General features: G+C 39.0%; 1 long non-coding RNA gene across 1 annotated transcript in view; it reads left to right on the forward strand.

Annotated features, from left to right (window-relative positions):
* Positions 1-13,042: 13,042 nt before the first annotated feature.
* The window catches only part of LOC130455952 (uncharacterized), a 35,488-nt gene continuing 22,892 nt past the window's right edge, over positions 13,043-25,638 (forward strand). Inside the window, exons 1-2 of the long non-coding RNA XR_008914255.1 lie at positions 13,043-13,226; positions 20,430-20,614. This is a non-coding gene — a long non-coding RNA (uncharacterized LOC130455952). The remainder of the gene's footprint in view (positions 13,227-20,429; positions 20,615-25,638) is intronic.

The following is a 25,638-nucleotide window of genomic DNA, read 5'->3' on the forward strand; positions in this document are numbered from 1 at the left end:
TCTACTATGTCTTACTATATAATATCCTACTTCTGCTGTTGTTTACTTCGGTTCTTCAGGCAACAGTAAAGTGAGGTTACCATCATATTCTGTGGAACTGAGAATTGAAGAGACCTCAGGAGCCTCTAGTCCAACTCAGCAGAGGAGACCCAACAAGTGGTCATCTAGCCTTTGTCTGAAGACATCCCATATACCATTCAAAAAGCAGCCCATTTCCCATTGGAATTGTTCTTATTGCTAGGGAGGAAATTTCTTTGTCTATCAGTTTGTTTTCCTGATTGCAAGTCTACATTTTCTGATTTCCAACTTCAACTCGCTGTTCTTATTTCTATCCTCTGGGACCGAGTAGGACAAATCTAAACCCCTGCCTCAAGTCAAGAGCTGTCCATGAACTCCATGCCATGACTCCTAGTAGTTGCCTTCCTCTGGACTCTATCCAGGCCACTGAAGTCCTCCTTGCATCACTATGGGATGTTGTCATGGATTTCTTATTCAAATCTGGCTATACCTGATCACTGATGTCCACAGATTCTGGAAAGTTCTTGAAAATTCTGTTTGGGATGCTAGGTGACCCACTAAGATCCTTGCCATTGGATTTAATCAGGCTCACCAGGTGTATCTCAGGATTTCTTGCATCTATCTCTCCCAGGCTCAGATTGCCAGATTTCTGGTCCCAAGGCCATAGAAGGCATGAAGCTACTATTCATCCATCCCAACCCCTCTCCTCAGGTCACCTTTCAGTCTGAAAATTATTTCTAGATACTGTTCTGATTGTGGACCTAGAAAGGAAGAGGATAAAAGTGCCCTCTCTTCAGGCTTCCATCAACCTATGTTAGTTGTTGCTCTCATGATCCATTTAGACCCTAATCACTCCCTCATCCTCTTAGTGATGCCAGTGGTTCCAGTCTCAGCAATCTCTCTCATCTTGACTCTTGACTTATCATTTCTAGCTGTTGTTCCTGTTGGTCCTGCCTCTGTAAGCTCTAATGGTTATTTCTTCCCAACCCTGGAAAAGTGATCTCCTTTGATTATTGATGCTGTTGTTGTTGTTCAGGCATTTCAGTACCGGCTAACTTTTCATGCCATTATTTGGGGTTTTCTTAGCAAAAATCCTAGAGTAGTTTGTCCTTTCCTTCTCCAATGCATTTTACATATGAGTAAACTGAGGCAAAGAAGGAAAAGAGAATTGTCCAGGGTCACACAGCTAGTTAAGTGTCTAAAAGTGGATTTGAACTCTAGTCTCCGGACTCCAAGCCCTATAGTCTATCCACTGGCTCCCCTTTCTTTAACTGTTACCTACTATGTACTGTGGGTTCTTTCTGCTCTGTAGATCTGGGGCCAGATCTGAACTTGAGAGTAATTTGTTGACAAAAAAAGAGCTCTGAAGGGATCTCCTCAGTGTCAAAAGTCATCACTTCCTCCTTACACTTTGAGATCCTCAAGGTACCCCCAGGATCCATTTCTGTCCAGGCTGACTCTTTGCTCTGTTCTGACACTGTACCTCTTTCTTGGCTTCCTCCATCTGCCAACCTATGGTTATACTGCTGAGTCAGACTCACACCTTCTCCTGCTTTATGTTTCCATAGAGGAGGGAGGAGGCTGATTGCATTCAAGGTACTTTCCAGATAATTCCATAGATCTTTAAATGTGGTAAAAAGTTCCTGCAATAATCATCTCTTTTTGTTTTTATATGTTTGGGGGGTTCTACTTTGACAGAAATAACTTTGGCCCCTAAAAGCAGCTGTGACAGCCTGGGAATGACCGTGCCCATGAGTGAACCAGTCAAAAAGGAGGCTCAGTGAGGAAGGATCTCTATAACTCCTCAGGACCACAGCCTTGGAGGCCATACCTTTAGGGCTGATCTCAAGGGGTCATTTTATATCCTACATCTCTTGGCATGGGAGACGCTCTCTTTTCTTTACTGAGAAAGGAGCTGTGAGAGCATCAGATTGAAAATGGAGGACAATGGAGGCAGATCATGTCTGGTCAAGAACATATCTTGTCTCCTCCCACCTCTGAGCAAGAGCCCATCTCTCTTCACTTCTTCAATACTGAGCTGGTCTCCATTATTGGGAAAGTTTTGTGTTGCACTTTTTTTATCACAGAAATCATTAACCTATTAATTAAATTTGTGTAGGCTGGTTCTGAAAAACCCATTTAAATTCTTTTGTCTTTGCTACAATGAACCCGAGCACTCAGACAGCTTCACACTAATTATGTTAAACACACACACACACACACACACACACACACACACACACACACACACGTTCATCTCTGCTGTGGTTTATTCCCTTGAAATATTTTAGGACATTGACACTTGACATTGGTGGTTTCTTCATCCTCAGGGCATCACCATAGAAGGATCAGATACATTTTTTTAAAACTTTACCTTCTATCATAGAATCAATATACTATGTATTGGTTCTAAGGCAGAATAGTGGGAAGGACTAGGTAATTCATTTGTCCAGGGTCATAGAGCTAGTAAATAAATGTCTGAAGCCAAATTTGAACCCAGGACCTCCCATCTCTCAGCCTGACTCTCTGTCCACTGAGCCACCTGGCTGCCCATCACCAGATTTATTTTCTTCCTGCCTTCTGAGAAGAAACTTCAGCAATATAATTCAGAAATAAAACTTTTTCCCAGTCAAATTTCAGTAAAAAGGTCGTTTTCTTTAACTCAAACTTCCTTACAATAGTTATTATTTTGCATTTCATAAGATCAAGTTCTGAAGAAGAGGGAGAAGAAAAGTTGATCCCCTCCCACATTTGTCCATTTAGTTCACTCCTAGCTGCCATGAAGTGACCTATATTGTTTCCTTGTCTTGAAAACATGTTTTCTCCATGAATCTAGAAGTCTAAGTATCAAAGAAGTGCATAAACAAGACTGGGTTGTGTTTGACTTTTTAGATGTATAATAGACCTTCTGCTCAGCACCATCTGCTGTTACCTGGTTTCCTGATTATATCTACTCATGTTGGAATTCACATCATTTTTAATCTCTTCTGTTTGCCAAGGCAAATAAGGCCTACGGTACCATGGGACTCAGTTACCACAATACTAGGGACTGCCTCTGAGCGAGTCAGCAAGAGCTAGGAGTCCATTTATCTAGAAGTAGGGGGGGAAACTAGACCCTTAGAAATAAATACAGACTGAAAGTCAGGCTTTCCTGGCACCTCCATCCAACTTTTTCTATTTCTCCCCAAAATGAGAGACAATACCTGACCCCACTGCCATTTGCCTGGTATTCAATCTGTCCGTATTTTCTGTCTTGTTCTATGTATACAAGTCTCTTCCTCCTCCTCACTCCATGGATAGGGACCATTTCATTCTAGCCCTTATATTCACAATGACTAGCACAGTGTCTGAGGGATAGGGAGTATCTAATAAACATCTGCTGATTGTAGTGATGGGCAAAAGCAGGTAAAAGCTATTATTTAGAACAGATGGTCACAATGTCAAGTTCTATGGAGAAGTCAAAAAGGACTAGGGTTAAGAAGAGGCCATCGAATTTGGCAACTAGCTTTATCATTGAGGAATATGAAGAGAATGTCTTATTTAGGGATGAAGTCAGAAGCCAACCAAAGTAGCTGAATAGTGAGTTAGAGGAAAGGAAGTGGAGGCAAATAATATACACAGCTTTATTTATCTAGGAATTTGGCTTTGAAAGGGAAGCTAGATCAATGATGTGAGCATGAGCGGGTGGCTGGGTCATGTTAGAGGGATGGGGAAGAGCTGGCTATGATTTTAAGCAGAAAGGAAGGATTCAATAAAGAGAAATTAAAGATTAGAGCTGGGGGCAACTCTTAGGATGCTTTTCCAGAAGAGATATCAGGCGATAGAATCATGGGGATGAGGAGTGGTCAGCTTTGGTCAGCAGGTCTACATTTTCACAATAAAAGTAGAGTCAAGGAAAGGGTAGATGATATAAAGGGTTTGGAGATATAGGGAAGGGGAGAAGGAAGAGCTTTTGGTAAGTGGGCTCAATTTTGTCAGTAAGGTAAGAGACCAGGTCCTTAGCTAGAAGAGTAGGATATGCCCAGGGTGGGAATTTAAGAAGAGATTAAAATGAAAGCAGTACATCCATCAATTGGGGAATGGCTGAGCAAATTGTGGTTTATGTTGGTGATGGAATACTATTGTGCTAAAAGGAATAATAAAGTGGAGGAGTTCCATGGAGACTGGAACAACCTCCAGGAAGTGATGCAGAGCGAGAGAAGCAGAACCAGGAGAACATTGTACACAGAGACTGATACACTGTGGTATAATCGAATGTAATGGACTTCTCCATTAGTGGCGGTGTAATGTCCCTGAACAATTTGCAGGGATCTAGGAGAAAAAAACACTATTCATAAGCAAAGGATAAACTATGGGAGTAGAAACACCGAGGAAAAGCAACCGCCTGAATACAGCGGTTGAGGGGACATGACAGAGGAGAGACTCTAAATGAACACTCTAATGCAAATATTATCAACATTGCAATGGGTTCAAATCAAGAAAACATGTAATGCCCAGTGGATTTACGCGTCGGCTATGTGGGGTGGGGGGAGGAAAAGAAAATGATCTATGTCTTTAATGAATAATGCTTGGAAATGATCAAATAAAATATAATTAAAAAAAGAAAAAAATGAAAGCAGTACAACATGAATGGCCTAAGAGAGTATTGAGGGATGCATGTACTAGAGATGGACATCATAGATAAATAGATACCATGTTGAGAAAGAGTACTTCCTTTAGAAGTGAGTCATGGGGAGAAATACAATGCTGATCCAATTAAGATATTTTAGATCAGTGGAATAGACTGGGGGCAAGCAACCTCAGCAAGACAGTATATGAAAACCCAAAGATCCCAGCTTTTGGGACAAAAATCCACTATTTGATAAAAACTGCTGGGAAAATTGGAGGACAGTGTGGGAAAGATGAGGTTTAGATCAACACCTCACACCCTACACCAAGATAAATTCAAAATGGGTGAATGACTTGAACATAAAGAAGGAAACTATAAGAAAATTAGGTGAACACAGAATAGTATACATGTCAGACCTTTGGGAAAGGAAAGACTTCAAAACCAAGCAAGACTTAGAAAGAGTTACAAAATGCAAAATAAATAATCTGGAATACATCAAATTAAAAAGGTTTTGTACAAACAAAACCAATGTAACCAAAATCAGAAGGGTAGCAACAAATTGGGAAACAATCTTCATAAAAACCTCTGACAAGGGTTTAATTACTAAAATTTACAAAGAACTAAATCAATTGTATAAAAAATCAAGCCATTCTCCAATTGACAAATGGGCAAAGGACATGAACAGGCAGTTCGCAGCCAAAGAAATCAAAACTATTAATAAGCACATGAAAAAGTGTTCTACATCTCTTATAATCAGAGAGATACAAATCAAAACAACTCTGAGGTATCACCTCACACCTAGCAGATTGGCTAACATGACAGCTATGGAAAGTAATGAATGCTGGAGGGGATGTGGCAAAGTAGGGACACTAATTCATTGCTGGTGGAGTTGTGAATTGATCCAGCCATTCTGGAGGCCAATTTGGAACTATGCCCAAAGGGCGATAAAAGACTGTCTGCCCTTTGATCCAGCTATAGCATTGCACTGCTGGGTTTGTACTCCAAAGAGATAATAAGGAAAAAGACTTGTACAAGAATATTCATAGCTGCGCTCTTTGTGGTGGCCAAAAATTGGAAAACGAGGGGATGCCCTTAAATTGGGGAATGGCTGAACACATTATGGCATATGTTGGTGATGGAATACTATTGTGCTCAAAGGAATAATAAAGTAGAGGAATTCCATGGAGACTGGAACAACCTCCAGGAAATGATGCAGAGTGAGAGGAGCAGAACCAGGAGGACATTGTACACAGAGACTGATACACTGTGGGACAATCGAAGGTGATGGACTTCTCCATTAGTGTCAATGCAATGTCCCAGAACAACTTGCAGGGATCTAGGAGAAAAAACACTATCCACAAGCAGAGGATAAACTGTGGGAGTAAAAACACCGATGAAAAGCAACTGCTTGACTACAGGGTTGGAGGGGATATGACTGAGGAGAGACTCTAAATGATCACTCTAATGCAAATACCAACAACATGGAAATGGGTTCGAGTCAAGAACACATGTGATAACCAGTGGAATCGTGCGTCGGCTATGGGAGAGGGAAAGGTGGTGGGAGGGGGGAAGGGGAGGAAAATAAAATGATCTTTGTTTCCAGTGAATAATGTTTGGAAATGACCAAATAAAATAATGTTTAAAATTAAAAAAAAAAAACAACAACAACCACCACCTGCTAAGCACAAATGAGCAGATCTGTAAATTTCATGATTTCATGACCTGTATATTATCCACATCTTAGTAGAAGCATCATTGTAAATTAAATCTAAAAAATAAAAAAAAGATATTTTAGAAATCTTAATCATGGTACTGGAACCTTGCTGGTAATTGTGTGAAGATAGAGAAGTGGAGTAATAGGTCTTTTTTTCACCCTTACTATCTTAGGATCAATTCTACGCATAGTTCTAAAGTAGAAGAGCATAAAGGATAGGCAATATGGGTTAAGTGACTTGCCCAGGGTCACAAAGTTAGAAAGTGCCTGAATCCAGATTCAAACTCAGGACCTCCCATCTCCAAACCTGACTCTTTATCCACAAAGCCATCTAGCTACCTCCACAAGTACTAGATCTTATGTATGGATGAAAGAGACTGAGCAGCTAGGGGGCCAGTGTGTTTGAGGTAATAGTGCATTTATTGATATTCCCTCTTGCTTTAATGGCAGGGCTTCACTAAAGAGGATACTGTGATCCAGGCCTATGACAGTATGGCAGAAGTATACGTGAGTGAGGCAGTGGATGGATAACAGTGACCATGAGCTGGTTAGAATGGTAAAGTTGGAGAACATGAGCCTCTAAGGAAGGGAAGTTGATTGATTGACCCTGATTCTTCTTTCCATCTTCTCAATTCAGAGCTGCAGCACTGAGCATTGCCAGCCATTGGGATTGCTTCCTTCCTTGTGTTTACACAATCCATGATTGGTCTTTTACATAACCCATCCTAAATATAGAGCAGGACTCACACATGCAGGGCAGTGGTCCATCGGTCAGCAGCAATAACGCTGCAGTGGGTATGTAAAGATGATGGCTTCCATATGTCCAGGCCAGCCTCAAGATGAACTTGATCTCGGCAATGTTTACATCATACTAACATTTCCAGCACTCCCTCTCCCTCCTGGTGGTGGTACATGCAGGGCTTGTGTTTCTAAACAGACTTCATTGTGTTTTGCCACATTCCCCTCTGGTCTTAAAGAAGAGACTTGAAGAAAGGAGGCGTTTCTGGCATCCTTCCTGCTCTCTATTTACAGACTAGGCTTGGACCAAATCAAAACTTTCCAAACATCTGTATCCTGCTGTGGCAGAAACCTTTGGGCCATTGCTCCTATGGCTCCTGAGTTGCTGAAGAGGATGAAGGAGGAGGCTGTTTTTCTTTAGGGGTGGGAATAATGAAGAAGAAAGGGGGACCTGATGGGTAGAGGAAACCTGATTCCTTCTAAAGATGGACCTCCACAAAGGAGGATTTCATGGAAGCCACAGAAGTCTAAAATAGAACTAATTTTTGTGCCCCTTAAACCTACTTCTCCTCTCAATATCCCTGTTTCTTTGGGGGCACCATCATCATTCCAGTGATCAAGGTTCACAACTTCAGTCATCTCTAACTTCTTCACTTGGCCTTATTCCAAATCCACCATGTTGTCCATTTATGCCCATACCATTCTCTGCACCCAGCCACCATCATAGTTCAGTTCCTCATCACCTCCCTCTTCAATTATTTCAATAATCTCTTAAATAGTCTCTGTGTCTCAGAATTTCTTCTTTCTAACTTTTAATCTAAACAATCTTTAAGAGTATCAGAAAGGAAAAGGTGTTCTAAATCTCTTATAATTAAAGAGATGCAAATCAAAACAACTCTGAGGTACCACCTAGCAGATTAGCTAACATGACAGCAAAGGAAAGTAATAAATGTCAGAGGGGATGAGGCAAAATTGGGACAATAATGCATTGCTGGTGGAGTTGTGAATTGATCCAACCATTCTAGAGAGCAATTTGGGACTATGCCCAAAGGGTGCTAAAGGACTGTCTGCCCTTTGATCTAGCCATAGAACTGCTGGGCTTGTACCCCAAAGAGATAATAAGGAAAAAGACATTTATAAGAATATTCATAGCTGCGCTCTTTGTGGTGGCCAAAAATTGGAAAATGAGGGGATGCCCTTCAATTGGAGAATGGCTGAATAAATTGTGGTATATGTTGCTAATGGAATGCCATTGTGCATGAACTGGAGGGATTCCATGTAAACTGGAATGACCTCCAGGAAGTGATGCAGAGTGAAAGGAGAAGAACCAGGAGAACATTGTACACAGGGACTGATAGATACACTGTGGCAGAATCAAATGTAACCAACTTTGCTACTAGCAGCAATACAATGATCTAGGACGATTTTGAGGGACTTATGAGAAAGATGCTCTCCACATCCAGAGAAAGAATTGTGGGAGCCGAACCACAGAAGAAAAACAACTACTTGATCACGTGGGTTGATGGGGATATGATTGGGGATGTAAACTCTAAATGATCACTAGTGCTAATATCGATAATATAGAAATAGATCTTGATCAACGCTACATGTAAACCCAGTGGAATTTCGTGTTGGCTGTAGGAAGGGCGTGGGGGGAGGAGAAGGAAAGTACATGAATCTTGTAACCATGGAAAAATATTCTAAATTAATTTAATTTAATTTTTCAATTAAAAAAAAGAATCTGCAGAAAATCTTGATCTGGCTCGATCACTCAAGATATTTCACTGCCTCCCTATTGCTTCAAAGATGAAATATGTATGCCACAACCTAGCATTTTAAACTGTTTACACACTTTGCTCTCGTCTTTCTTTCTAAGCTTAGCTGACTTTACTGCCCTTCACACGTAGTCTAGCCAGGCTGGTTTACCTGTTTCTGCTGCCCATCTCCTTGTTACCATAGCTTTGTTCATGCTGCCTTTCAGACATGGAAGGCTCTCCTTCCTTGCTTTTGCCTCTTATAAGCCAGAGATTCCTTCAAGACACCGCTGGCCTGCCTTCTGCACCTCCCAAATGTTAATGCTTACACCACGCTCTATTTAGTCCAAATCCTCTACTACCTTTTACTCATGTTCTCTCTCTCCAGGAGAAAAGAAACTCCTTGAGGGCAGAAAATGTTATAGTTTTGTTTTGCTAAGTGCAGCATCCAACACAATAAGGTCTTGCTCAAAAATGTGTTAAATGAATAAAGATATGTTGGTTTGGATTGGAGCAGAATCATTGGCCCTCCCACCTCCCCTTTAGTGTAAAATCTTTCTTTTCCTTCTTCTCCTTTAAGGGCTGCTCTCCACTAAACCAGTACTAGGACTGCTTTCCCTAGATAGCTTTACATTCCCAGCTTTTCCTTGAATTCATTGAGGGTTAGTTTACCTGATTATTCTACAATGAGCATGGTGCCTTGTACATATTACTGTCGTTCAGTAATTTCTCAGTCACGTCTGACTCTCAATGACACGATTCAGTGTTTTCTTAGTAAAGATAGTGGAGCAGTTAGCCATTTCCTTCTTCAGCTCATTTTACAGATGAAGAAACTGATGCAAAAAGGATTAAATGATTTGCCCAGGATCACATAGCTAGGAAGTGTCTGAGGCTATATATGAACACAAGATGAGCCTTCCTGACTCCACGCCCAATACTTTATCCACTATACCACATTGCTGCCTCTTGCACATAGTAGGTGTTTAATAAGTATTTGTTTGATTTGATTAACTTGATTTTCACACTGAGAACTGGTTTGACATATTCTATATAACATTCTATATTTTGAATCAGAAATAACTAGTTTCAACTCCCTCTAATTGGCTGAGCATCACTGGGCAACTTGATTCATTTCATTGAGCTTCAGTTTCCCTGTCTGAAAAATGAAAAAGTTGGTCTAGATGCTTCTCAGATTCCTTCTGACACTTGAGCTATAATCAGCGAACAGAAGCTTACATTAACTTGTCCAGATCTCCCTATTCTCCTTATCTTACATCTTGCTGACATCATTCCTTCATCCTATCTTCACCTTCTCTCTAGCATCTGATGAAGAGGTGGCCTTTCTCTTTGTTGATAATAACTCCTCCTCTAATGACTTTTCCCAGATTTCCACCTCAAACCCCACTTTCTCTATAAGTTTCAGTATCTTCTCAGCCACAGGATCCTTCCTCAATGCCTACAAATATTCTCTGCCTCTTGCATCCTAAAGCCAGCAAATGAAATTTATTCCTGCCATCTCTGATATCTAGAAATTAATATCTCTTTTCCTTGAAAGAACTAGGGTCCTTGAAAACACAATTATTCTTTCTATTTCCCTTTTCTTTACTCACATTCTCTCCTAAGCCCACTAAATTCTGGCTTCCAATTTTATCATTTAATGGAAACTGATCTTTCTAAATTCACCAGTGACCTCACTTGACAAATTTCTCAATTGATTTTTTTTCAGTCTTCAACCTTCTGGATCTCTCCATAGCCTTTACTGCATCAGATCATTCTCTCTTGGATAGTCTCTCCTCTCTGAGTTTTCATGACCCTGCTGTTCCTTGGTTCTTTTATGACCTGTCTGACCATTCCTTCCCAATTTCCTTTGATGGATCGTCATCTAGGTCATACCTACTAAATGAGGCTATCTCACAAGGCTCTGCTTAGGGTCTCTGTGTCTTATATCTCCCATTTCTTCAATTATGATCTTTATGTAGAAAATTATCTGATTCACTCATCTGTGCCTATTTATGTCTCTCCTAATCTTTGGCCTCAAGACTACTTACTAATCATTTAAAATCAATGTGTTTATGACTGAGGAAAGACTCTAAATGAACACTCTAGAGCAAATACCAACAACATGGAAATGGGTTCAAGTCAAGAAAACATGTGATACCCAGTGGAATCATGCGCCGGCTATGGGAGAGGTGGGGGCGGGGGGAGGAAAAGAAAATGATTTTTGTTTCCAGTGAATAATGTTTGGAAATGACCAGATAAAATAATGTTAAAAAATAAATAAATAAAAATAAAATCAATGTGTTTTATGTACCACAAAATCAAAATGTTCAACATTGAATTCATAGAATGTGTATAAATGAATTTTTCTTAGAATAATAAGAATGATATACTTAAAACCAATAGCAAACATTATCTGTAAGGGGGATAACTTAGAAACCTTCCCCATAGGATCAGAAGTAAAACAAAGATACCCATTATCACCTATATTATTTGATGTTGTATTGCATATGCTAGCACTAGCAATAAGAGAAGAAAAATAAATTAAATATATAAGAATGAGCAAAGAATACATAATAAAACTATCTCTTCTCAGATGACATATGACATGATATATATTCCTAAAGATTCAATTAAGTAATAATTTTAGTAAAATAGCAGAATATAAAATAAACTCACATATATCATCAGCATTTCTAAATATCATTAATAATGTATTGCAAGAAAATATAGTCAGAGATAATCTATTTAAATTAACCATAGATAGAACAGCATATTTAGGATTATACCTTACAAAACAAATCCCAAAACTATATGAAAAAAGTTATAAAATGCTTCTTATACAAATAAAGTCAGATTTAAATAATGAGAGAAATATTCATTGTTCATAGATGGGCAGAGCCAATATAATTTCAATGGCAATCCTATCTACCACTGCTATTGGGTACTGGTTAAGAAATGGAAAAGTAGACCATTAGGACAGATAGCTATACAATAAATAAAAAGTCATCAAAATTATAGTAATTTTGAGTTTAACAAAGATAAAGATCCAAGTTTTTTTTGGAATAAAAATTCATGACCTGATAAAAATTGAAGGGAAAACTAGAAAGCAATTTAGCAGAGACTAGATATAGACCAATATAGGTATTTGCCAATATGAGAATAAAATGGATACTTGACCTAGAAATAAAGGGAAATATTATAAACACATTAGGATAGCATGGACTATATTACCTACTGCGGTGTGGATAGAAGAATTTATTAAAAAAATAAGAGACAGAAAGCATTGTGAAATATAGTATGAATAATTTTGAATACATTAAATTGAAAAGGTTTTGTACAAATGAAACTAATGTAGCCAATATTGGAAGGAAAGTTGGGGGAAAATTTATAAACAGTTTCTCAGATAAGGGACTCATTTAAATATTTAGAGAACTTTGTCAAATATATAAGAATAGGAGTGTTTCTCCAATTGGTAAATGGTAAATATATATATATATAGAATAAAAATATGTATACTCAATCATTATTGATTAGAGAAATGCAAATCAAAATAACTCTGAGATATCATCTTACACCTCTCAAATTGTCTAAAATTTTAAAAAGCCAAAATGACAAATGTTGGAGAAGATGTAGAAAAAACACAGAAAGTAACATATTTTTGTATTTGGATCTATGAACTGATCCAGCCATTTTGGAGTACAATCTGGAATTATACTCAAAGAGTTAAAAAACTATTTATGCCTTTTGACCCAGTAATACCACTGTTAGATTTATTTAGGTGATCAAGAATAAAGGAAAAGAAACTTGTTTTAAAATATTTAGAGCAGCCCTTTTTGTGGTGACAAAGAACTGGAAACTAAAGGGATGCCTATCCATTGGGGAATGACTAGACAAGTTGTGGTATATGGTTGCATGCCATACAAGTTGACAAACGGGATGATTATACACACAGGAAAAAAATAATAAATTTAAGAAAACCTGGAAAGACTTAATATGAAATGATACAAAGTGAAGTGAGAAGAACCAGGAAAATGTAATACATAAAAATAATGTCTGATAATCAAATGTGAATGACTTAACTACAATCAACAAAGGAAGAATCCAGAGAGAATAAACATAGAGGAAGGACTCATGACAGAAAAGGGCATTCATCACAATAGAAGGAACAGAATCAGAATGCAGATTGAAACCTACCACCGTTCACTTGACTTTCTCCATGAATTTTTCTCTAGTATGAGCTATATGTCTTGTTTCATAACATGATAAACAGGAAATATGTATTCTTTGATAATATATGTACAATTTCTATCATATTGCCTGCCTTCTTGGGGAGGAAGAAGGGATGGGAGAGAAGAAAAAAAAAATGAGACATAGCTTTTTGGACATAGCTAATGTGAGTATTTTTTCCTTTTGAGTAAGCATATTATAATTGATCACATATTTTTAACAAATCATATGTATTATATTATTATTTTGTTACATATTATATTCCTACAAATAAAAATAAAAACAATTGGTAACAAAAAAGTTCAAGAATCAGCTTTCCCTAAAACACTCCTTTAACTGCAACTTTACTGTTACTCTTGAGGCCACCATCATCCTCCGAGTCAGGTAAACAATAATGGAATCTTAGGCTCTTCATAATCACTCATTCCATGTATCCAATCCTTCTCAAATCCTTTCATTCTTATTTTTATATCATCTCTCCTGACTATCTCCTTCTCTCCACTCACACAACCATATCCTATAAGCCTTTATCATCTATCTTGTTATTTTATAATGGCGGATGGTGGCTTAGTAGATAGAGGCTCAGGCCTGGAGATGGAAAGTCCTTGGTTCAAATTTGGCCTCAAATACTTCCTATTTGTGTGACCTTTGCCAAGTCACTTTCACCGATTCCTTAGGCTTTACCCCCTCTTCTACACTGGAACTTAGCATCAATTCTAAGACAGAGGTAAGAGTTTTAAAAATTATATTAATTGACTAAGTGTTCTTTGGGCTCAGTTTCTCCTCAATACATTCCATCTGCCATACTGCCCAAAATAATTTCCTAACAAATAGGACTATGTAACCCTTTTTAACAAATTTCAGTCATTTCTTAATGCTGGAGGGGATGTGGCAAAGTAGGGACATTAATTTATTGCTGGTGGAGTTGTGAACTGATCCAACCATTCTGGAGGGCAATTTGGAACTATGCCCAAAGGGCAACAAAAGAATATCTACCCTTTGATCCAGCCATAGCACTAGTAGGTCTGTACCCCAAAGAGATAATGGACAAAAAGACTTGTACAAGAATATTCATAGCTGCGCTCTTTGTGGTGGCCAAAAACTGGAAAACAAGGGGATGCCCTTCAATTGGGGAATGGCTGAGCAAATTGTGGTATATGTTGGTGATGGAATGCTATTGTGCTAAAAGGAATAATAAAGTGGAGGAATTCCATGGAGACTGGAACAACCTCTAGGAAGTGATGCAGAGCAAGAGGAGCAGAACCAGGAGAACATTGTACACAGAGACTAATACACTGTGGTATAATCGAACGTAATGGACTTCTCCATTAGTGGTGGTGTAATGTCCCTGAACAATTTGCAGAGATCTGGGAGAAAAAAACACTATTCATAAGCAAAGGATAAACTATGGGAGTGGAAACACCGAGGAAAAGCAACTGCCTGAATACAGCGGTTAAGGGGACATGACAGAGGAGAGACTCTAAATGAACACTCTAATGCAAATATTATCAACATAGCAATGGGTTCAAATCAAGAAAACATGTAATGCCCAGTAGATTTACGCGTCAGCTATGGGGGGTGGGGGGAGGAAAAGAAAATGATCTATGTCTTTAATGAATAATGCTTGGAAATGATCAAATAAAATATAATTTTAAAAAATTTCAGTCATTTCTTATCACCTCCATAATCAAATAAAATTCCAATGCTTCTGGTACTTAAATTTCTTCACAACTACAAACTCAGGAACTCTTAAAATTGGAGTTACCCAAGAAGCAGCTCTCAAAACTGGTACTTCTCAATATTTTCTTCTTTCTTCTAGAATCAAGCAACATACTGCCTAGCAAATTTGAAATCCATTCCCATTGAATTAGAAGATTGGCTGCAAGAATAATAGCATGGAGCTCCCATTTGCAAGAAATTTTGCAAGCTCATGTCTCCCACTGCCATGTGCTTCTGTTATAATTTGCTCTTACTGCTCTTTTGGAGGAAAGAATTCTCCTTCCCTTGTCACACTTTTGAAGAACACAGATGGGAAAATCTGATGGAGTGTTCCAGATCTGAAAGCTCCAATTAGAACAATCAGCTTATCTTTATAGACCAGGAAGAAGAGAGATCATTTTTTGTCAGCCAATCCCTAGTAGTTCCAGCCATCCCAATCAACTTGATTGGAGGACTCTTCAATTTCATAACAAAAAAACATCTCATCTTGTAATTACATCAAATGGATAAGAGAACTCAAAAATTTGATCAGAAATGTTCATCCCTAGTCACCCTCCCCTCTCACAAATATATATTCAAAAACCTATTTACTTATCTTCATTGTCAATGGAATTGAAGAATGAACAAAATCTGGCAGTGGCCATAGAAATCATCATAGGTTCATCAATTTAGAAGATGAAGATACTTTAAGGTTAGTACAACCACCTCATTTTACAAATACACAAACTGAAAAGTGACTTACCCAGCTTGGGCACATAACTACTCGGGAATAGAACTATGGCTAGAATTCTACATCTGACTCTCAATCTAGTATGACGTCAAGTGAGAAAGCATTTGGAAAGTGCTTAGCACAGCATCTGGCACATAGTGGGTACTTATTAAATGCCTATATCCCTTCCCATCCTTCTACTAGCTGACCTAAAAACCAATACTACTTCAAAACATATATGATAAGATTACTTTTTGTTTACACTGATGCCAACCTCTCCTCACTTAAGTAAATGGTTTTCTGTATTGCTGTGGCTAACCTGAGAATGAATGTTTCACAAATGAAGGAGACTTGTCCTTAAATGATGAAGATAGACTACACTGGCAGGGGTGGATTCCAAGCATCCCATGCTTGGTAGAACCTCTTGGAGCTCCCCTTCCACTGGCATAGTCTTCACAAATCCCTTAAGCTCTACTCCATACAAGGATGAGATTTTAGGGGAGGCAGAGTACTTTCATATCCATAACAGTCATGTCCAGAATTCATGTTTTATGATACCATATGTACATTTCTATTTCTCATATAACAAGTCTATTTTATGATGTTTCAGCATGCAAAAGATATTACTAAAAATAATACCATAGAGAGTTTACTCTACTCTTGGAAATTACCATTTAAATTACGATGATATTTACTGCAGTGCTTCAAGAATTCTTGATTTCACCAGTACGCATTCACTCACATATAGCGCAACCCCTATACAATTATAAAGGGAAAAAGTCTTCATGAGTGGCCATGGTCCCAAACCCCATGATCTTGAGGTCAACCTAGTGATTAATGTCAGAACTTATCCAGGTTAGAGCTTGGAAGACAGACATACAACCCATCACTGGATCAATACATCTCTCCATATTGGTGAGACCTGATAAAACTTTGGGTTTTCCAAAACTGCCTTTGAGAGCCTAGAATCCACCCACCTGTGCCATGAAGGGGTTTAAAAGGGACAACTTTAAGGGAAGAAAGTAATATAAGTATACATAAACATATACATACATATATACATATAGAAAACATATGTGGTATAGTTTCATGTATATATAATTTATAAATGTGTAAAATATACTCCCTACAAAGCCTAACCCCTCTACATCATAAGCATTCCAAGTCTTCCTCATCTTCTCTAAGAGATTAGCTTGTCTTTCATCTCCACACTATCCCTGATCTATAAAATCTCCTTTTCTACCGGCTCCTTCCCTAGTGTCTACCAAATGCCTCCATATCTCTTCCATACTCAAAAACACTGTCACTTGATCCAACGATTCCTATTATGATCTTCTATTTCTCTTGCTTTTTGTGATTAAACTCTTTGAAAAGGTCATCTCTAGTAGATGCTGTCACTTTCTCTCCTTTCCCTCTCTTCCCAGTGCCTTATATTACTAATTTCTGACAACATTCTTCCACCAGATCCACTCTCACCAAAGTTATCAATGATCTCTTGCTTGTCACATTCGGTGACCTATACTCAATTCTTATTCTGCTCATTTTCTCTGCAGTCCTTGACATTGTTGATCACTCTCTCCTCCTGTACATTCTCTTTTTTCTAGGTTTTTAGACCACCACTCCCTTCTGATTTCCCTCCTACCTATTTGAGCACTCCTCCATCTCTTTTGCTGGAACTATACCCAGATCACTCATTCAAACTGGAAAAATCCCTGTGGATTCTGTCCTGGGATCTATTCTCTTCTCCCCCTAGGCCATTTCATTTGATGATCATATAACCACCTAGAGATTTAATTATCACTCTGATGATTCTAAAATCTACCTAACCTATTCTAACCTATTTGCTGATCTCCATTCTCACATATCCAACTGCTCTTCAGGTGTTTCAAATGAATATCAAGTAGATATCTCAATATGTCCAAAACTAAAGTCATTATTTTTCCTCCTAACCCCGTCTCCTCCAACTTCTCTATTACTCTCAAGGGTATCAATCTGTTCTCCATGCTCTCTCTCCTCATCTAAGATTCACAGATTTCCTGATTTCCTTCCCAATCCCCCCCTAAGATGCTACCTTCTATAGGAAACCTTTCCAAAACCCTCTTGATTCTATTGTCTTCCTTCTCTAAATTATTTCCTACATAGCACTTGTCTATGCACTTATTTCTGTTTGCTTCTTGTCTTCCCCAATGGATTATGAGCCCCTGATGACAGGGACTATCTTTTTCCTCTTTCTTTTTATCTCCAGCACTTAGCATAGTGCCTGACATATAGTAGGCACTTAATGATTATTTATTGGCTACAAACTATTAAAATGACATAAAATGCATGCCAATTTTGGTTGCCTTCAACCTGTCTTATTTCATCTGGATAATTAGCTATCTGTGTTGTGTATTAGCCATCCTTGAAGTGGAGGAAGAAGAAATTTGTTAAAATGCCATACAACATCTTCATTTATCTAGTAGTAATCATGTAAACAACATCCCAAGGAGCCTGCGGACGTTATTGAGAATAAAGCTTTGTTGCAAGGCAAAAAAGTTCGTAACTATAAAACCTTTCCCTAAGTAGAATGTGCTAGGGTAGTGAGGTGGCTCAGAGGATTGAGAGCCACTCCAAGAGATGAAAGGTCCTGGGTTCAAATCCTATCTCAGACACTTCTTAGCTGTGTGATCCTGGGCAAGTCACTTAACCCCCATTGGCTAACTGCTCTTCTGTCTTAGAACTGATACTTAGCATTGATTCTAAGACAAAAGGTAAGGGGTGTGTGTGTGTTTTTAAAGTATGTGCTGCTTAAGAGAGCCATAAGTTCCTCCCCCATTGAAGATTATCAAGCAAAGAGGTGATTGTCAATTGTGGAGGAGATCAAGAGGAAACTCTCACTCAGGTATAACTAAGTCTTGGAGAACTTTTCCTTTTCAGAGTTTCTTTGACTCTGGCCTTTAAGTTCTTTTTATTTCTCTCAGAAATGTCCTCATTCTTTTTTTTTTAATCGTCTCTTGAAGCACCAGCATCCTACTTCTGTTGCTGAGTCAGGTCTGCCCAGCTTCTTCATTTAACTCTGAGCAAACACTTCAGCTAGTACATGACCCCTAAAGGAAGCCAGTCACTAATGCTTTTCTAAAATCATCTCAGAAGACAGGGATGTGCTGTCATTTTGGCCATCCCCCCAACCCACGTGAGCAGGATGGTCCAAGGAGTTCCAGTGCTGCTCACTCTCTCTCCCATGTGGGAATCCTACTGAGAAATCAGGCCGCCACTTAACATCTGGTGTGAGGGGGAAAGTATACATTGTGGCTGCCAGGAAAAGCAGCCTCTCACTAGCCAGGCTCCTGGACAGTACAGGCTGGCTCAGCACTTGTGAGTTGCTCCAGAGTTGACTGGTGCTTCCAGGAGCCCCACTTTTCGTGACAAGCTGTCGTTGGATCAGCTCAGCAAATGCCAGCCAGCCTGGGGTTCTGTGGCTCCTGTTCAAGATTCCAAAGACCTCAGCCCCTCTGGGAGAAGCGGTTTTCTGGGCATGCCCCAGGCCCTTTCTATGCTGTGTCAGGATATGTTCCGAGCTAATCCATTCCCAGTAGTTGAAAGTTAAAAACAACGAAGGCTTTTGGAAAGATTTCCAGCCTCAGAACTCACTGCATAAAACTTAACCTATTGACAAAACGGGTAATGAAATCTATATGGCAAGGATGCTCTGTGTGTCCTTTCTGAACCTCTGAATGTTTTTTAAATTCTCATTTGGCCAAGTATTACTACAGCTTTTGGCCAGGACAAGCACCCCATAACTACATTGGCTCCCTGGCATTCTGGGATCTTTAAAGTGCAGTCATGCAAAAGTTGACTCTATTAAAGTGAAATTTAAGCCGAATAAATGTAAAATCTTACACTTGGGTTCAAGAAATCAACAAACCTATAATAATTATAATATGGGTGGTGAGATGGGGTTAGATTTTTTAATAGAAGGTTTTGAATAGGCTACAAATTTAATATGAGAGATTAAAAGATTTAGAAATGTAGATATAGAAAGGATCTCAGAGGCCATCTAGTCTAACCCTTACAAAAGAAATGACTGTCAATACTTTACTAACTTGAAAACCAAGGCAGATTTTTTTTTACATGTTCATATGCTAGAGACTCAACTCAGAAATTCCTGGAGGGGAGAGACAAGCAGAATTTCTTAAAATCATTTGAAAAAGTCATTTAGAAATAATAATACTAATAATAATAACACTATTGATGAAACAGAATCAAGCAATGGAAATGAGATAGGCTATATATGACTACATATGTAGAATTATTAACAACATGCATGGGTTGTCTAATTACTGAAGAATATACTCTGTGGGTTTCTCCCTGTTCTTCAGAAAAAAGGAAAAATATGAATAGCTAGGCTAACCAATAAACCAAAGTTATTAAGCACCGACTACATGCCAGACAGAATATCAAGTGCTGTTAGGCTACCAAAAATCACACAAGCAAAAAAGAATAAAACTTTGTGTGTTGTCTCTAACTATAAATGCTTTCCTAGAGTCCCCCAGGGCCAGAGTGCTTCAGCAATCCAGAACCCTTTACATTCATGTCACTTCTAGAGGAACAACAAAATAGCAAGCGTAGAATCAAATAGTACTAAATTCCTCTCAGGTATCTCATTTTCAAGATGAGAAAACTATGGGATTGGGAAGCTAGTGAATTATCCAAGGTCTAACAATTAGGCATGGCAGACATATGTTGAACCCAGACCCTCTAACTCCAAAGTCAATTCTCTTTCCACTATATCTCACCCAATGTTAAGGTAATGCAAAAAAAAAAAGGTAAAGCAAAAAAAAAACTGCATTGAGAGAGGTATAGCTCTGTGTAATGAAGTCAGATTAATCCTATTTGTGTTAAACTCTGGCCTGACCACAGTTGGAGTATGTATATTCTAGTTTCCATCTCTTTATTTTCCAGAATCAATGATGAGCTAAAGAATTTCAAGAAGAGGGCAATCAGGATGGCCAAAGGTTTCAAGATCAAGACAAGTGAGATGTGTCCCGGGTCTCAGGGGGTCCATGGCAACCCTCTTCAAGTACTTGAAAGACTATTATGTGGAAACATGAATAGATTTGATTGATTGGCTCCAAGAAGAAAATCAGGTACTGTTCAAAAACTAGAAAAAGGTGATTTAATCTTCATCTTGGGGATAAAAATTGCAGTGATTAAAGTTCTGCCATCACATAATAGGATGCCTTGGGAGGTCATTGGTTTTCCGGTACTGGAAGAAAGGCTGGATAACCTCTTATGCAAATTGAATTGAGGAGCCTATAGGTTGGACTGGAAAGCCACTGAAGTGACTTTCTTTTTTTTTTAATTTATTTATTTAATTAATTAATTTAGAATATTTTCCATAGCTACATAATTCATGTTCTTTCCTTCCCCTCCTCCCTCCCTATCCCATAGCCAATGAGCAATTTCACTGGGTTCTTCATGTATCCTTGTTCAAAACCTCTTTCCATGTTATTAATATTTGTAATGGTGTGATCAGTTAGAGTCTACACCTCCAATCATATCCCCATCAAACCATGTGGTCAGGCAGTTGTTTTTTCTTCTGCATTTCTGCTCCCACAGTTCTTCCTCTGGATATGGATAATGTTCTTTCTCCTAAGTCCCTCAGGATTGTCCTGGATCATTGCATCGTTGCTAGTAGTAGTCAGTTACTTTCAATTGTGCTACAATGTTTCAGTCTCTGTGTACAATGTTCTCCTGGTTCTGCTCCTTTCACTCTGCATCACTTCCTGGAGGTCCTTCCAGTTCACATGGAATCCCTCCAGTTCATCATTCCTTTCAGTGAAGTGACTTTCAACTCTACAATTCTGTAACAAGAAGCAATGTCTCAGTGAGATGCATTAACAAATCTAAATAATGTATTCAGTCTAAAAGGTGGAGACATTGAAATGTAATAGGAAAAGGCTTCAGATGAACATAGGAATTCCCTACCCTAGAAGGAATGACAGGTTATAATTACACATGAAGAGACCAGAAAGATAATAGACTCATTTCTAGGGCAAAGATCTCATTCATATCTTTGTCCCTAGTCTCTTTTCTCCATGAGAAACCCAAAGGATTATAAGCAGGAAAAGTGACTGAAATGAAACTAATAACCATTACTAAAGTTAGAGCCTTTTGAATCACAAAGATTTTGATAAACTGGATGCAAATCTCCTACCATCATCTTTCTGGGGGAAAGAAATGGTAAATTAAGTAATACTACTCGAGCTGAAAGAACTTTGTAGCACTAGAAGTGAACAGAAAACAGTCCCACATCTGAGGAATGATTTATCCAGGAGAGACTTCCTGACCTGAGCAAAGCAGGACAGAAATTATTTAGTCTGGGGGGCAGCTGGGTGACTCAGTCAATGGAGAGCCAGGCCCAAAGATGGGAGGTCCTGGGTTCAAATCTACCCTCTGACACATCCTAGCTATGTGACTCTGGGCAAGTCACTTTACCCCCATTGCCTAGACTCTGGGCAAGTCACTTTACCCCCATTGCCTAGTCATGACCACTCTTCTGCCTTAGAACCAATACACAATATTGATTCTAAGATGGAAGGTAAAGGTTTAAGAAAAGAGAAATTCTTTACTCTGGCAAGAGATAGAATCCTGTGGATTTATTTTTTCCTATGAAGTCAGACCAGTTGAACAATAACTCTCTCCAGTGACAGCACACCCTTTAGCAAATTCCATGAAAACCCTCTGTCAAGAGAAAGGCAATTTAGGCCCTGCCTTTCCAGGCTTCTGAGGTACCTAGGCAGTGTGGGTTCCCTTCATTGTTGCCTCAAAGCCATTGGATTTATAATCTGCACCCAGGCTCTCCCCACTCCAGACTTTGGGTGTATTTATAATTGTTGTGCTACCTCTCTCCTCTCTTTCATTTCAAGGGTGAACTCCTTGAAAAGGCCATCTATATTCAATGAGCCTACTTCCTTGTTTCTCACTTTCATTATAGCTTCATACTTCATCATTTATCTAAGACTTCTCTCCCTAAAATGGCCAATCTAATAATGGCCTTTTCTCAGCCTTATACCCTCTTTTACATGACAGGCTCTTCTCTTTGTTTGTGTGATATGATTTTACCAGGGAACTCTTCCATTCTCTCTGACCACTTCTCCTTAGTCTCCTTTGATGAATGTTCACCAGATCCTAACCCTCTGAGCATGGATGTCCTCAAGGACTCTGTTGGGCATCTTCTCTCTTCTTGCTCTATTGTTTCATTTGGTGATCTCATTGGCTTCCAAGAATTCAAATAACATCTCTATGTGGATGATTGTCAGATTGATTTGTCCAACTCTAACATCTCTCTTGACCTCCAGTCAACTCTCCAACTGTATTTCCAACATCTCAAATAATATTTTATGGGCATTGTAAACTCAACCTGTCTCAAACTGAAATCAATCTTTCCCTCCAAGTTCTCTTCACTTCTGAACCTCCAAATTATTGTCCAGAATATTCCTATTCTTCCAGTCTCTCATGCTCACAACCTAGCTATCATCTCCTGTGGTTTCTAACTGTTTAACATCTCTAATATATGACCCCTTCTCTCCTTTGATACTGCAAGCCCTTGCCACCTCACACCTGGCCTATTTCTATGACCTTTTAGTTAGACTCCCTGCCTCCAAACTGTCCCCATTCTATTCTGCCCTTCACTCAGTCATCAATTTTATCTTTCAAAAGTACAATTCTGAGCCTATTACTCCCCTCTCTAGTAAAACCCAGTGACTACCTACAACATCAAATACACAATTCTATGTATGACATACAAAGCCCTTTGCAAGTTGAACCCCTATTACCCTTCCAATATATCTTACTCAGCCATACACATTCATCAGCCCAGTGTTTGGCTTCCTTACTATTTCTCAAATAAGACACTGCATCTCTGGATTTGGGCCATTTTTCACTAACTGTCCCCCATGAACCAAATTCTTTATTTCTTCATTTCTGCCTCTTGACTTCCTTGAGTTCATTCAAATCTCAGCTAAGTCCCATTTTCCTTGAGAAGTCTATCCTGATCCCCCTAATTTGAATTCCTTTTTTCCATCAATTTTCCTCTTTTATCCAGTATATATTTTGTTTGTACATAATTGCATTTCTATTGTTTCTCTTAGTAGGCTGTGGATTCCTTAAAAGTAGAGATAATCTTTCACCTTTTATTCTCAGACTTCCTTGATCCCAGACTCCCATATTAGGTTCTCTTATCCCAGGAGTTACACTCAGATCTTGAGGTCTATTTAACCTGAGACATCCAGCCATCCATGTAGTTTTCCCACTGTAGATAAATCCTGTGTACAACGTTTCCCCCTTCTCCAAGAGTGAGTTCCTCCTGGAGTACCCATTCCCCACCAGGCCCTATTGCTGACTTGTGGACTTAAAAACTAACCCAGGACCCTCTGACAATCCCTGGATCTGTCTCTCTCCTATTCAGCTCTGTTTTGTCTATGGTTTTTCCTCATCAGAATCTAAGCTCCATGAGGGCAAGTTCTTTCTTTTTCTTTATATGGGAATCCCTGGTACATAGCACAATGTGGGGGCTCATCATGGTCCCTTCTTAAATTCTTCTTTCTTCCCTACTTCATTCTTTTCTTTCTTCCTTTGTTCCTCAGTGCTTAGCACAGTTTCAGGCACATAACAGGTGACTGCAATGCTCTGGAATAACTGTTTTTGTTCTACTAATAGAATAAAAGTTTTTGCAAAAACAAATTAACTAACCCAGTCTACTTCCTGGATGTTAAAGGAAATCACCCAACAGGGACCTCTTGAGCTAGTTTTTTAAGAGTAGAGCCACCTTCAGGGCTACAACTGGAAACCTGGAACTTATAGTAACCACCCCTCTGGTGACCCAGCATGTCAGTAGCAGTGTGCATTGAATGAGTCCTAAAGGAGACGTTACATGTGGGAGCTCACTGATGATCTATTTAGATGCCCTCTGTATGTTGTGGGGCCTGCCAGAGGGAATACCCTCCTTGGATACCCCAATGAGTTCTAAGATGACTTTTGCAGAATTGAATATATCAATATTGCTAGCTGTTGAATTACTGGGTGTTTAATAAAATATGGAGGTTGTTATAATTGATATAGATGAGAAACTCCTAGAACATTGGTGTATCATGCGAGGGGGGAATTAGAGGTCACCTCTCTATGGGGAGAGCCCAGGGATTTAGAAAATGGGTCACTGAGAGTACTTTGTAAAATGCTACTGAAACTTTGGGGAGATGCAAAGAGCATACTAGGTTCTAAGAGGATACGCTGTCAGCTTTTTATGCCACTTAAGATATAAACCTTTGAAAATTCCTGGTAGTTTCCAAAAGTATTTGGAAATTGATTGCCAGATCCTTCATATAAGATAAGGAAAATAAGGGGAGGGAATAAACACTAATATACCATCCACTCTAGACTAGGTATTTTGCTGCCTTAAAAAACATGATTTCAGGGGGCAGCTGGGTAGCTCAGTGGATTGAGAGCCAGACCTAGAGACGGGAGGTCCTAGGTTCAAATCTGGCCTCAGACACTTCCCATTTGTGTGACCCTGGGCAAGTCACTTGACACCCCCATTGCCTTCCTCTTACCATTCTTCTGCCTTGGAGCCAATACACAGTATTGGCTCCAAGACGGAAGGTAAGGGTTAAAAAACAAAACAAAACATGATTTCATTTAGTTCTCACAACATTGATCCTGGGAGGTAGATGCTCTTATTATCCTCATTTTACAGTTGAGGAAACGGAGAAAAGGTGAAGTGATTTGCCCAAGGTCACATGACAATTAAGTGTTTGGGGCCATAGCTCAACTCAGGTCTTACTGACTCCAGTTCCAGCACTCTACTTTATCCCCAGCTATCTCCACTATCATAATGTTAAGATTCGGTTAATTAGTTACAAAGTCTATTGAGTCAGTTAATTTAGAATAGGCTCAGAGGGAAATTCATCCATCATACCTGGGATACCTTCAAATATCACAAGCTTTCCAGTCCTTACAGCACATCATATGACATCACAGTAGCACTTCAGGACTAAGAAGGCACCATGTCCCCATTGAGATTAAATATACCTGGAATATAAATCTGATCCAAGGACTAGAGCACTGAGAAGCACTGCTAAAAACTTTTCAAGGTACTTCAGAGCCTGTGAAA

This window comes from Monodelphis domestica, chromosome 8 (assembly GCF_027887165.1).
Source record: "Monodelphis domestica isolate mMonDom1 chromosome 8, mMonDom1.pri, whole genome shotgun sequence".
Lineage (NCBI taxonomy): Eukaryota > Metazoa > Chordata > Mammalia > Didelphimorphia > Didelphidae > Monodelphis > Monodelphis domestica.